This window comes from Gymnodraco acuticeps, unplaced genomic scaffold (genome assembly GCF_902827175.1).
Source record: "Gymnodraco acuticeps unplaced genomic scaffold, fGymAcu1.1, whole genome shotgun sequence".
NCBI classification, from domain to species: Eukaryota; Metazoa; Chordata; class Actinopteri; order Perciformes; family Bathydraconidae; genus Gymnodraco; species Gymnodraco acuticeps.
In genome coordinates, this window is record NW_022992062.1 from 151,414 (window position 1) to 166,159 (window position 14,746).

The window sequence follows — 14,746 nt, forward strand, 5'->3', positions numbered from 1 at the left end:
TCCACTTACAGACGCTTGGAAAAGCGTGAAATCAAATGTGACCACAGCACCCGATCTACTCCTGATTGCATAACGACTGTTCAACCCAAATGAAACGATATGTGAATATTTAAAATACAAATGATGCTGGAGACTGAGTGATTGCCCCTGACAGGTCAACGGGAAATCTTGCAAAAAAGGTGAATGCATTTTGTAATTGTTCTGTTTTTCGGGATTACATTTACATCCAATCAACTTTGAACATTGAATGAAGATCTCCAAGAGATATACAGCAAAGTGTTCTTGTAACCCCTTAAATACCCGATATGCAGTTACGTCACAATTCCATTTTGAATGTAATGTGTTGGAGATATCTGATGTGAAAAATGCATTTCTGATGATATTGGTTATAGGAAATATACTTCATATACGAGGCGAGTATGTAAGTCGCTTTGGATAAAAGCGTCTAACAAGTATGTAATGTAACATGTAAATATACATTGTGTATTCTTCAGACATGTCTGTGCTGTGTCTCTTTGGCTTGTTTTGATCACACTTTAAATCATGCTTTTTGCTATTTAAAAAGAAGAACAATTTCTGTATCCTTTCACTGACTGTGTATCTGTTCATGACTATTCGTGGAGTCACATTTACTGTACAGTGGGTGTTTTTGTCTGTGCCAAAATCGGGGTTTTAATGTCTTCTATTAAAGAAAAACAGTGAATACAATGTTCATTTGAAGCAACAAAGGACCAGTGTGTGGATTTGTTCTTTATTCTTTATATCAAACATCTGTTGTGACTATGCATCTGGTGCAGAAAGTGCTTCCAGTATGTTCAGAGAGAGAACACTGACCAAATAACAAGCACTCTGTAGATATATATATATATATCTGTAGATGTGTTTGTCCACTCTCCGTCTCTGTGAATCTGGACCTGCAGGACGAGTGCACAGAGATCAGAGAGTGGTGTGTGTGTGTGTGTGTGTGTGTGTGTGTGTGTGTGTGTGTGTGTGTGTGTGTGTGTGTGTGTGTGTGTGTGTGTGTGTGTGTGTGTGTGTGTGTGTGTGTGTGTGTGTGTGTGTGAAACCACCGCTGAGACATGGACATACAATCAGTTTTAATACCAAGAGTAACATGACAATAAGATGATATTTGATTTGTATAAAGTAAAGCAGCATCTACACCCATTAATACAAATCCACCATGAACAAAGTATAGGGGGAATCATCACCAGTGTTTTAAGGTGACGTCTTTCATCAGAAATCTGAGGAGAAGCTACAAAAACATATGAGCCGGTCGAACGACATACGAAAGCTCAGGTGGACAGTTTATAATAACTCTCAATGCCAGACGGGAAGACAAAGGTAAGAGAAAAACGGGCTTGTTGCAGTGAAATGTTGCCCGTGTCGACAGTGGGATCACCGTCTTTCCAAATCATATTGAGCACAATGCCGGTAATGGGACAGGAACACGTTTGCAAGCTACCTGGTCCAGTGTGATGCCTCAATGGCAACTGAGCTGAAGAAAAGATAGCTGATGTTCAAATACATACAGATCTATCCACCCACCTACCAACCTACTATCTATTAGCTAGCTTACATTAGCTACCCATCTAGGTAGCGAATAATTGCTTTAAATATATGTTTTATTTAAAGCACTCTAAAGTAATGGCTTCTAGGTCACACCAAAAAAACTTGATTGTAAACGTGAGTGCATTCGTTATAACAACCAGAACGACTTAAATGCCCCCTCTGCGGGACTAATACAGGTATTCTGATTCTGACTGCTTTAGATGTTTTAATATTGAATATAAATTGTCGTTTGTTAAATTTACATTAATTTATTTCACTTACAAGTACGTGTTTTTAAGGTATAATGCATAACTGTTATCTTTAAACTACACATACAATTAGTTCAATCTCAGTAACGCCTATTTGAGATATAAGACCAACACCGTTTCTGACCAAATAGTATTGTCATCAGTCCGTAGTGATTTAGATCTGTAGTGAATCAGATACAGTGACCGTCAGCATCACTGCACACAAATCACTCCTTCTTATTGTTAGGAGTTGAATTATTGGATTGAAGGAATGGATGACATTTCAGGGAATGCACTTACTTTTGACGTTTTGGAGAAAAAACACGTATTTGCTTTTATGTCCCCAGGTCTAAGTAACCAGGTCACTCCTCACTCTACTCGCTCCCAACAAGCTGCACAGTTCATTTCAGATTTCTCCAGAGAAGAGCCAAGACAACAAACCACACATCTGCAAAAATAACAAAGAGGTTTCTAATATTAGTTCCTTAATCAAAAACAACGGAAAATGTTCTACGATACAAAAAAAGGGCTTTCAAACCAAGTTAATTCACATTAAGTGCTCCAAATGACATAATATATCTATGTAGGACTTATCTTACTGCTTATTCAATAAACAGAACATCCCTGCCTAAGCATAGAGCTGAAACCATGGAGGCCTTAAATCAGGGGTGTCAAACTCAAGGCCCGGGGGCCAAATCCGGCCCGCGACCTAATTTTATGTGGCCCGCAAGAGCTTGCAAAGAACATAATATACAATACAATTGGTGTAATTGTTGAATATTTACTTTCAATTATTTGCCCTAGATTTCTGCTTTCAGACGTAGTTATCTAGGAAGATATTACCAGAACTGATAATAATCCAATGCAGGGCCAACAATGTAATATAATACATTATTTCATATTATATATTTACATATGTATATTTATATATAATTAAAATTACAACCGGCCCTTTGAGTGCAACCATAATGCTGATGTGGCCCGGGATGAAATTGAGTTTGACCCCCCTGCCTTAAAAGGACTTTTAGATGAATTCTTAATGTGACATTTTTACCATAAAACCCATTGGACCTGGGGGGTATACTACGAAGCAGGATTTTCGCTTAGCCGGCTAAATTCAGGGAAAACTCCGGCTTTCCGGTTCTACGAAGCTGGTTCTCTTTTTAGCGGGCTAGATCTCCATGGTAACTTATGCTTAGCGGCTAACCTGGTCAGGACCAGGTTAGGTTGCAGGCTAAGAGCTCAACTCAGTGAAAGCACTGCCTGCTGACCAATCAGAGCTCAGTGTGCGGAGTTTAAAGCGATCAAGTCATATTACAGGAGAAAGGAAATACAGAAAAGCTGCCGTCGCAGGAAAGACGGCCGGCAAAAATCACCGACTGTGTGAACATGAACATTAATAGAATATCAGCTCCATCTTCAGAGCAATTTGACTATTATAACATTAGCGTTAAGAAAGCTTACTTAAATATCTGCCACAACATAAGTAACCGGATCAGAGTAACATTAAGTACAGTCCATATCACTTCATAATGTATCATATATCTCCTGATCTGAGTCAGCTGAGCCGTATCTGGCCGTGCAACACTCACAGTGTCACATGCAGAAGTATTATTTTAAGCAACACATTAAGTTGACGAAACACTCGAGACGAATGTAATTAAAGTCAGATCGTGTTTTAGACGGGGCAGTGATATCATAAACCTGTTAATGTACGCATTCAAACACTTGTTCTGTTCCCAGCTGTATTCACCTTGCAGGTGCAGCTATGTGGCTTTTATCCTGGATAAAGTGTTTAAGTCATGGATGTTTAAAGTTTAACTTCTTCATTTTTGACTAGTATTAAAGTTCACTTTTCATTCAGGAAGTATGACGCCGCGCTGTCAGTGCGCTTCTCCATGTTTGTGATTGGTCGAATGCTCCAGATACCACCCCTTTCATGTGAACGCGCACCTAACTAGATAGGAAACGGCTGGCTTGAGCGATCCACTTGGTAACCAGCGTCGTAGTACAGTTTAGCGAGAGCGCGTATGTTTTGGATTAGGCCAACCGGCTAACTCAAACATATCCAGGTTAGGTTGAACCAGCTTCGTAGTATAGGCCCCTGGTGCATGGATTATGCAAACACACAGACTGGATCTTTAGTAACAACAATGTAGATGCACTAAACACTCGTCCCGTAGGATGCGTATATTGGTGCTTTGTGTGAGGCATTGCAGGGATTTGAACCCAAGTCCTCCTGTTTTACAAGAAAGGCGTTTAAACCAAGAACGCCTACTTGTTAAGTGTTTTAAATCTAGTATTGGTCACATCTAGAGTGTCTCATAATATAGTTTTCATGCAGCTGCAACAGCAATAAGAGGCACTGTGGCTTAGTTGGTGAAAGAATCCAAACATCAAGCACACCAGTACATCACAGCAGACAAGTTAGAGGTATGTATTATTTGTAAACATGTTCTGTCAGAAGAACTTCTAACCAAAACCTATTGAACTGGTTCTTGAGATTGAATACACGTTTTGAATCCCTAACACTTCAGGGCCTTAGATAACAATAGTTGTTGTTCTATGGCCAAATTCATCTGATAGACACAGGTCATTAATACTAGGAAGTGACATTACCCTTTATCTAATTATAGTCGAGTGCAAGAACAAGAGGCGCTGTGGCTTAGCTGGTTAAAGCGCCTGTCTTGTAAACAGGAGATCCTGGGTTCAAATCCCAGCAGTGCCTCAGAAAGAAGAGCAGATTATATCCTTTAAAATACCAGTGTGTAGGATTTGATGTACACCAACCTCTTTGAACTTAAGTTACAACAACATGGATAATAATAATAATACATTTTATTTCAAAGCGCTTTTCCAGGTGCTTTTTCCAGGTGCTCACAGTGGTTTGATAAAACATGATAAAATAGAATAAAGAATAGAAATAAAAAATAAATAAATATTAAAACAGCAACACAGCATAATTCACTAATTCAAAGCCAGTCTGAAGAGGTGTGTTTTGGTCAGTGTTTTGAAAGTGGGGGGTCGCTGCAGTCTCTGATGTGTTGTGGAAGGGAGTTCCAGAGGGTGGGGGCAGCGATGGAGAAGGCTCTGTCCCCCCGGGTTCGGAGCTTGGTTCTAAATGCTAAATGCTGAACGCTTGTTCCAAAGGATCCATATATTGGTGCTTTGTTTGAGGCTCTGCTGGGATTTGAACCCCGGCAGAAAGGCTCTTCAACATAATATGTAAAAACAAAAGCAACACTTAGTTTGTGAGGGTTTTTAGTCCTGTATTGTTCACATCTATGTTTGCTTGTTTGTGCAATCCATGCAGCAGATGTAAGCAATGAGAGGCGCTGTGGCTTAGCTGGTGAAAGCGCCTGTCTTGTAAACAGGAGATCCTGGGTTCAAATCCCAGCAGCGCCTCACATGGGAAAATGTCTCCAAGTGTTTTCACTCTGGAGAAATAACAAGAGTCCAATGGTGAGCATTTTGTGTATCATTGTAAACAAGCTAAAGGTCTCTATGTCCTAAATCTGAAGTTTACAATTTTCAAAAGGCTTCTTTAGATTTAATACAAGTTTTTAATCCAAATCACGGCAGACCCTTAGGTTACACTATTAGTCGTAAGGGCCACATTGATGTGATTGAAACAGGTGATATATATACTAAGTCTTTTTTGCTGTATATCCACTAATGCGCAAAAGCAAGTACAAGAGGCGCTGTGGCTTAGTTGGTTAAAGCGCCTGTCTTGTAAACAGGAGATCCTGGGTTCAAATCCCAGCAGTGCCTCAGACAGATGAGCAATCTGTATACTTTAAAGGACCAGTGTGTAGGACGTAAGGTGTCTTACTGTTTATCAATAAACTGAATATCCCTGCTGATTTATTTATGAGCGACTAAAAGGCCTTAGGCCTATTACAGCCGTGTCCTATTGATTGATTGATTTGATTGATTGAAACCATGGAGGCCTTAAAAGGAATTTCAGATGGATTCTTAATGGGACATTTTTACCATAAAACCCATTGGACCTGGTGCATGGATTGTGCAAACACACAGACTGGATCTTTAGTAACAAATGTGTAGATTCAATGAACACTGGTCCCGTAGGGTCCATATAGTGGTGCTTTGTGTGAGGCTCTGCAGGGATTTGAACCCAGGTTCTCCTGTTTTACAAGAAAGGCGCTTCAAGTTAATATGTAGAAACAAAAGCAAAGCTTAGGTTGAGGCTTTTTAATCCAGTATTGGTCACATCTATAGTGTCTCATGATATCGTTTTCATGCAGCTGCAACTACTATAAGAGGCGTTGTGGCTTAGTTGGTGAAAGTCTTGTAAACAGGAGATCCCAGCAGTGCCTCACATAGGAAAGTGGCTTGAACTGTTTTCACGATGAAGACATAATAAGAGTCCAATAAGCTACTGTAAAAAACCTTAAGGTCCGCTTTTCCTTGAAAACATAGCTAGTTTAAAATTGTCAAAGGGCTTCTTTAGATGTAATACAGGTTTGAATCTAAATCACTCAGAGCCTTAGGTAACACGATTAGTTATATGAGCTAAATTGATGTGATAGAAACAGGTGATAAATACTTTTTTGCTGTATCCATTAATGGCGCTGTGGCTTAGCTGGTGAAAGCGCCTGTCTTGTAAACAGGAGGTCCTGGGTTCAAATCCCAGCAGTGCCTCAGACAGGAGAACCCTCTGAACTCTTTTAACATTGGAGAAATTAAACAGTCAAAAAAACTACAAACATTTTACTCTCAGGATTGCTAACGAAACCCCATTGAAGGCGTTGTTGAGAATTCATACACGTTTTGTATCCATTGTATTCCAGCAACATAGGATACACTAGTTTTTGATCTACGGGCCAAACTGATGTGGTAGAAACAAGTGTTGAATACAGTAAAACCTTTGTTGCCTCAGAGCACCGTTGAGCTTCTTTCATAGGAACGAACCAGTTCTCTTTATACATCCATGACATGCACACACACCATGAGGGGAGCCGAGAGAGATCTGACGAATCAAAGCACATCAAGAAGAAATGACCCAGGGTCATAACGCCTTCTGACTGAGAGGATCAATACCACTCTCATGTCTGAACACTCAATATGAAGACGGTCCAGCTGCAGGGAGGAGGATTTCTCAGCTCAGGATGGAGCCAGGCTAGCATGTTGCTAAGCTAAGCATCATATTCACAGTACAGAGAGATATAGATCTTATCATGTAACTCTAGGCAGTAAGCAAATTGACATATTATTCCAACTGTTCCTTTAAGAGCAACTGAATTTGAAGTCTTCACTGTGTAAATCTCAGGCATACGGTTTCCAAAATGATAAATTCATGTTAATTTTAGTTAATTTGCTGAAACTTACAAAACTAGTAGTTAAAGCTTTCAGATTGATGTTCTTTCTCTGCTGGGATTTGAACCCAGGATCTCCTGTTTACAAGACAGGCGCTTTCACCCACTAAGCCACAGAGCCTCTTATGCTTGCTCTCGGCTATAATTGGATGAAGGGAAAGAAAAGGTTTGACTTCCTAGTATTATTTACCTGTTTCTATCAGATGCATTTGGCCCATAGAACAACAATTAGTGTTATTTAAGGGCCTGAAGTGTTAAGGATTCAAAACTTATATTCATTCTCAAGAACCAGAACAATGGGTTTTGGTTAGAAGTTCTAAAAGAGAACATTGTTTTTACAAAAAAGACATACCTTTAACTTGTCGACTGTGATGTACAGGTGTGCTCGATGTTTGGATTCTTTCACATTTCTTTTTAAAAGTGTTCTGACTGTTCTTCTTCCTGAGGCGCTGCTGGGATTTGAACCCAGGATCTCCTGTTTACAAGACAGGCGCTTTCACCCACTAAGCCACAGCGCCTCTTGCTCTGCTTTCCTTCTGCATGAAGACCACCTAGTCGTAAATATAGATTCCAAAAACCGTAAAAATGTAACTTTACTTTTGTTGCATTGGTGTTTTCGTTTGTGGTCAAAGCGCCTTTGAGAGGAGACTCTGTGCTCAAATTCGGTCTATAAAGCCATTTTCAAGATGAGGGCAGACCTCATTTACAATGTGGTGGATTAAACGTCTCAAACATATGTAGTCCAATTTACTATATATCACAGTAACACAGTTTACTAAATGAAAATCGATGTAGTTTGCAGTAAATTCACTGAACATGCAAAGCCTTGGTTACCTTCTGATTCATTCTGTGTTAGTGTTAGATATAATTAACTGGGGCCATTTTACTCCCTGAAACAGTGAGCGTTTCGCCCAGAAGTGTCACCGCCTGGATGGAAAATCCTCTTAAACCAAGTTTACTCCACCTCGGGGACGGTTACTGTCTCCACTGCAGCTCGTTAGGACACTTTGACGGATGCTTAATTGCAGTTTTTATGGACTGCAAGGACGAGAGGACACATGGCTCAGGAATAACCTCTGATATGGGGAGAGAGGGCAAGAGTACACACATCCTTTACTCAAGTAGAAGTACAGATACTCGTGTTTAAAAATACTCTGGTAGAAGTACTGACTAAACTTCTTTACTCAAGTCAAAGTAAAGAGGCTTTGAAGTGTACTTCAGTAAAAAGTACCCATAGCTAGCAGCTGTTTTAAAGAGTACCTGACCTCCCTTTATATTAATAGAACAATAATGTCATTGTTAGCTAATGAATGTTTCCATGCTGAACAACGGCAACATGACAACGTTTCCATTGGTCCCTCTTCTTTAGAGAAGACCAGGAAATGATGGATACACGGATCGTGTTCAAATCAATAGGCACGCAATGACTCTAAAGAATAATGATCACGCATCAAACACACATTCAGACTAAAGGAACCAGCTGTTTGGAAAATGAGAGAAGTAGAAAGTACAGGTATTTGAGTTCAACATGTGAGAAGTAGAAAGTACAGGTATTTGAGTTCAACATGTAAGAAGTAGAAAGTACAGGTATTTGAGTTCAACATGTGAGAAGTAGAAAGTACAGGTATTTGAGTTCAAAGTGTAAGAAGTAGAAAGTACAGGTATTTGTGTTCAACATGTAAGAAGTAGAAAGTACAGGTATTTGAGTTCAACATGTAAGAAGTATAAAGTACAGGTATTTGAGTTCAACATGTAAGAAGTAGAAAGTACAGGTATTTGTGTTCAACATGTAAGAAGTAGAAAGTACAGGTATTTGAGTTCAACATGTAAGAAGTAGAAAGTACAGGTATTTGAGTTCAACATGTGAGAAGTAGAAAGTACAGGTATTTGAGTTCAACATGTAAGAAGTAGAAAGTACAGGTATTTGTGTTCAACATGTAAGAAGTAGAAAGTACAGGTATTTGTGTTCAACATGTAAGAAGTAGAAAGTACAGGTGTTTGTGTTCAACATGTAAGAAGTAGAAAGTACAGGTATTTGAGTTCAACATGTAAGAAGTAGAAAGTACAGGTATTTGAGTTCAACATGTAAGAAGTAGAAAGTACAGGTATTTGAGTTCAACATGTGAGAAGTAGAAAGTACAGGTATTTGGGTTCAACATGTAAGAAGTAGAAAGTACAGGTATTTGTGTTCAACATGTAAGAAGTAGAAAGTACAGGTATTTGTGTTCAACATGTAAGAAGTATAAAGTACAGGTATTTGAGTTCAACATGTAAGAAGTAGAAAGTACAGGTATTTGAGTTCAACATGTAAGAAGTAGAAAGTACAGGTATTTGAGTTCAACATGTAAGAAGTAGAAAGTACAGGTATTTGTGTTCAACATGTAAGAAGTAGAAAGTACAGGTATTTGAGTTCAACATGTAAGAAGTAGAAAGTACAGGTATTTGAGTTCAACATGTAAGAAGTAGAAAGTACAGGTATTTGAGTTCAACATGTGAGAAGTAGAAAGTACAGGTATTTGGGTTCAACATGTAAGAAGTAGAAAGTACAGGTTATTTGTGTTCAACATGTAAGAAGTAGAAAGTACAGGTATTTGTGTTCAACATGTAAGAAGTATAAAGTACAGGTATTTGAGTTCAACATGTAAGAAGTAGAAAGTACAGGTATTTGAGTTCAACATGTGAGAAGTAGAAAGTACAGGTATTTGGGTTCAACATGTGAGAAGTAGAAAGTACAGGTATTTGGTTCAACATGTAAGAAGTAGAAAGTACAGGTATTTGTGTTCAACATGTAAGAAGTAGAAAGTACAGGTATTTGTGTTCAACATGTAAGAAGTAGAAAGTACAGGTATTTGTGTTCAACATGTAAGAAGTAGAAAGTACAGGTGTTTGTGTTCAACATGTAAGAAGTATAAGTACAGGTATTTGAGTTCAACATGTAAGAAGTAGAAAGTACAGGTATTTGAGTTCAACATGTAAGAAGTAGAAAGTACAGGTATTTGTGTTCAACATGTAAGAAGTAGAAAGTACAGGTATTTGAGTTCAACATGTAAGAAGTAGAAAGTACAGGTATTTGAGTTCAACATGTAAGAAGTAGAAAGTACAGGTATTTGAGTTCAACATGTGAGAAGTAGAAAGTACAGGTATTTGGGTTCAACATGTAAGAAGTAGAAAGTACAGGTATTTGTGTTCAACATGTAAGAAGTAGAAAGTACAGGTATTTGTGTTCAACATGTAAGAAGTATAAAGTACAGGTATTTGAGTTCAACATGTAAGAAGTAGAAAGTACAGGTATTTGAGTTCAACATGTGAGAAGTAGAAAGTACAGGTATTTGGGTTCAACATGTGAGAAGTAGAAAGTACAGGTATTTGGGTTCAACATGTAAGAAGTAGAAAGTACAGGTATTTGAGTTCAACATGTAAGAAGTAGAAAGTACAGGTATTTGTGTTCAACATGTAAGAAGTATAAAGTACAGGTATTTGAGTTCAAAATGTGAGAAGTAGAAAGTACAGGTATTTGAGTTCAACATGTAAGAAGTAGAAAGTACAGGTATTTGTGTTCAACATGTAAGAAGTATAAAGTACAGGTATTTGAGTTCAAAATGTGAGAAGTAGAAAGTACAGGTATTTGTGTTCAACATGTAAGAAGTATAAAGTACAGGTATTTGAGTTCAAAATGAGAGAAGTATAAAGTACAGGTATTTGAGTTCAACATGTAAGAAGTATAAAGTACAGGTATTTGTGTTCAACATGTAAGAAGTAGAAAGTACAGGTATTTGAGTTCAACATGTAAGAAGTATAAAGTACAGGTATTTGTGTTCAACATGTAAGAAGTAGAAAGTACAGGTATTTGGGTTCAACATGTAAGAAGTCAAAGTAAAAAGTCATCAGAAATATAAGTATCGGAGTAAAGTACTGATACTAGAAACATGTACTTAAGTACAGTAACGAAGTATTTGTACTCCACTACTTCCCACCTCTGGATATGAGAGATAAAACCACTTCCAATGTATGATGGATAATTAAAGGTCATAATCATCATCCCCTGTCAGCCTTTGGGGAGCTCAGCCTGCACTTCATCTGTTTTCTGTCATTTCCAAACCAGCGGAGAGATTCATAGAGTAAATATCAGAAGTCTGTCAGAGGAGCTGCAGGAAACACCATCTGCTTCATTTCATGTCCATCCCTCTTATCCTTATCCCAAATCCAATACTTTACCCAGAAGGTGGGGATTAGTGATGGTATAATGTGTGATTTATTTTATATCTCACTATACATAACACTGAAAACACTGAAGTATTGACTTTAATTAAATGTATTATATCAACAGATTTCACATCACTGTATTAGGTTAGTTGAAAGCAATACTCTTAAGTTTAAATAGGTTCAACTTATTGCTTTCAACTAACCTAATACAGTGATGTGAAATCTGTTGATATAATACATTTAATTAAAGTCAATGCTTCAGTTTTTTCAGTGTATATATACATCTCGTTTAAAGACCTACTTGTTCTCCCTTGCTTTTGCAGACCACGAATAAGACGTAGCAGTCTGTGCTTTTAACCTGTTAAGCCCTGGGCCTGTTTTTCAGGCCTCAGGCTCGAAAATGACATTCCCAGAACAAATGACCATATCTTCTCTTCTAAAAGGGTTGAATTAATTATCTTTTTTCTCAAAGTATTGATAAACCTGTGAGTTGGATGTAGAAAAGTCAGAATCAATATAGATGTTTTTTATTTTAAAGTCAATTCAGATGGAACATGTCAACAAATGATAGTGTCCGTCCAAAAAAATAACATTACTTATAGTGAAAACCACCCTTCAATGATGGGATAGTAGACTAAAAGCTTTAGGAATCCAAACTATAACATATAATAAGTACCCTGTATCAAGATTGATGCAAAACAAGTGACATTTTACCTTTTTAGAGAGGTTTAGAAAAAATTTGCCATATCTCTGCAGTGTTGTGCTTTACTGAAAACCAGTAACTAGTTACCATTACTAGTTACTTCATTTCAAAAGTAACTCAGTTACTTTACTGATTACTTACACAAAAAAGTAATGCGTTACTGTGAACAGTAACTTTTTAGTTACTTGAAAAAAGGGCTCCCCTTAATGCCCTTATAGCCTTCATTCCAGTACTGTTATTGCATTGGAGAATAATACAATCTGTTGATCAAGAAATAGCAATAGAAATAGTAGAAATAGCCTGCATGTGTTCTACAACATACCGTGCAATGGCTTTATCGACTTTTCCCTGGCTAGCATCCCTCGGTTAAAATCCAGCCGCTGTTGCTTAGGTGGAGGTGGAGTGGCGTCGGCTGAGTCTCTGTGGTCTTAGCTACTAGCTGCGTCCCAGCATGTTGTTTTTGCAGATGTTTTAAGAGATTTGAATGACTGGTTTGGGCAGTAGATAGGATCTTTGACCCGCCAAGACACAACTTACATTTAACTAAAACGTTATTTTCTTTGTGCTCGACAAAAGTGAAATAGTGAGAATATCTCCAGGTGGAGAAACTAGACTTGAGCTCCGCCGCCGCCATGATAGTCTTGTTAGTAAACAACACAAACACGCCCACAGCCCGTCTCCGCATGTGACACAGGAAGTAACGCACCATGTAGTAACGCACCATGTAGTAACGGTAACCGAGTTACTGAATTTAAAAAATAATGCGTTAGAGTACTAGTTACTGCCAAACATTACTTTATAACGCGTTAGTCTCAACACTGTATCTCTGGCCCCGATTTTGATGATTGACACCTCTTTTGAACCGTTAGAGCCAATAGAATTGAGGGGAAGTTCCTAAAATCCATCTAAACATTACCATCGAGGAGTGAGAGTGATGCGCATGCAGTTTGCCCAAAACCGGAAGCTGGGTTGTAGCTCTATAGCAGCTAATATGAAATCTCAGTTTTTGACAAAAATTGAATGATGGATTATCAGTAATCATTTCAAAGTGACACAGAGACATTGGATTAACCTTCAGCAGCGTTTGTATTGTTGTAATGCCATTGAACACAACCTTTGATCAGAAAACAGCAAAGGTAAGACATGCCGTTTTGGCTCGTAAAGCTAAGTTGTGTGTTGTCTGGTTTCTCCTTCCCTGCCCTGAAGGTCATGGTCGCACAGTGATAATAATTATACCTCTAGAATCTGTGGAATCTCAGCTTTAATCTGATATCTTTTTTTGTGCAGATCCGATGAGTAATAAAGTATTTCTAGCGTGAGCTCTGTGATAAGTGCGTTAGCATTTTTTCGCTCAAGGCTCATTCAGAGGCTTGGTATTTCCCTTGTATTTAAATGGTTCATATCGTCAGTTAGCTGAGTTGTTTCCCGTTAAGTGGGTATGACTAATTAATAGTTTGTTAAATCTTAAAGGACACCTATCATGCTATATTTGAACAATATATTGCAGGGCCATACCTATAAAGTATAAATATAGTTTTTTTTTTTAAATACCAAACAGATCCTGCATTTTAGCCATGCCTCATTTCGCTCTATTTGCTCTTTCCAGCCCTGTTTTTGCAGGGGGCTGATTCTGTGAGCTGCAGCTGACCACGCCCCCCTGCAGGAGAGGGGAGCATGCTCTGAGATCAGCTGCTGGACTGCAGCGGGGAGAAGAGGGGGAGAAAAAGAGATCTCCGTCCTCCGTGTTTTATTCTTATAGAAGTAAGAAGAGAAGTAATGGGGCAGAAACCCTCCTTTTTACGCAGCGGTCCAGACATAGACATCAAACGGCGACACATATTCAGCTGCCAGTTACTTTGGCATTAGGGCAGGGATATCTAGATACTTTCCAAGGTTTGACATAATGAATTGTGCTACTGTTAAAGCAAGCAACGATGTTTTCAAATCTGTAATCAAAAAACTCCTCAAAAACGCTATCGAAGCAGTTCCTGCCGTTGCTACGTTAGTTCAAACAGTAACAACGGACTCTTAGCGGATGCATGTCAATTTAAATCAATACATTGTGGTGACCACCTATTAATACCAGTGGCGAGCCGTCAGGGCCCTCTAGGCCCTCTGTGAGGGCCTAAGATATTCCAAAAAATAATATTTGAAAACAATTTGTTTTTTAAAGATTTTTTTTTATACGTATTTTTTGTTACATTTTTCATTAGTTTTGCCAAAATAACTTGATTTAAAATAACATTTCTAAAGAAAGAAATCCTTCGAATCTGCCTGTTCAGTTTCTTTTGGAATGTGAAGGGTTGAATGCCGTCTCTGCGAGTTATGTGAAGACGGGAATCTGTAGATCCACAGAGGGCCCGCTATAGTAACTCAATGAGAGAGTAATGTCAAATGACAGTACAATTGACCAATCATATCTTCCCTCTAAATGGGTGGGCTTTATTTTCGCGGACTTTATGACAAGTTCCGCCCGCTGGCAAGTGGTGCAGTGACGCATCCTAAAACCCGGAAGTAAGCTGTGCTCCGATTCCCTCGACAGAAAGCAACGGGATTTCTCCATAAGGTTTTGGAAAATAGCTGGAAATAAGGTCTGTGGAAAACGAACCTCTTAGATAAATGCACGTTTTGTTCAGCCGGATCATATCCACATGTCTACCCTACTTTTATTATTTTCGAATCATAAATCTAATCGATAGATTTAT

The 14,746-nt window shown here is 38.5% G+C and overlaps 6 non-coding genes across 6 annotated transcripts; 4 read left to right on the forward strand and 2 right to left on the reverse strand.

Annotated features, from left to right (window-relative positions):
* The first annotated feature begins 4,453 nt into the window (after positions 1–4,453).
* Positions 4,454–4,527, forward strand: trnat-ugu. Its single transcript has one exon. It is a non-coding gene; the product is annotated as a tRNA-Thr (tRNA).
* Positions 4,528–5,130: 603 nt separating this feature from the next.
* On the forward strand, positions 5,131–5,204 carry trnat-ugu. The gene has a single exon. It is a non-coding gene; the product is annotated as a tRNA-Thr (tRNA).
* Positions 5,205–5,496: 292 nt separating this feature from the next.
* trnat-ugu lies at positions 5,497–5,570 on the forward strand. The gene has a single exon. It is a non-coding gene; the product is annotated as a tRNA-Thr (tRNA).
* Positions 5,571–6,387: 817 nt separating this feature from the next.
* Positions 6,388–6,461, forward strand: trnat-ugu. The gene has a single exon. It is a non-coding gene; the product is annotated as a tRNA-Thr (tRNA).
* A 721-nt stretch (positions 6,462–7,182) lies between these two features.
* trnat-ugu lies at positions 7,183–7,256 on the reverse strand. The gene has a single exon. It is a non-coding gene; the product is annotated as a tRNA-Thr (tRNA).
* A 323-nt stretch (positions 7,257–7,579) lies between these two features.
* trnat-ugu lies at positions 7,580–7,653 on the reverse strand. The gene has a single exon. It is a non-coding gene; the product is annotated as a tRNA-Thr (tRNA).
* Between the last annotated feature and the right edge of the window lie 7,093 nt (positions 7,654–14,746).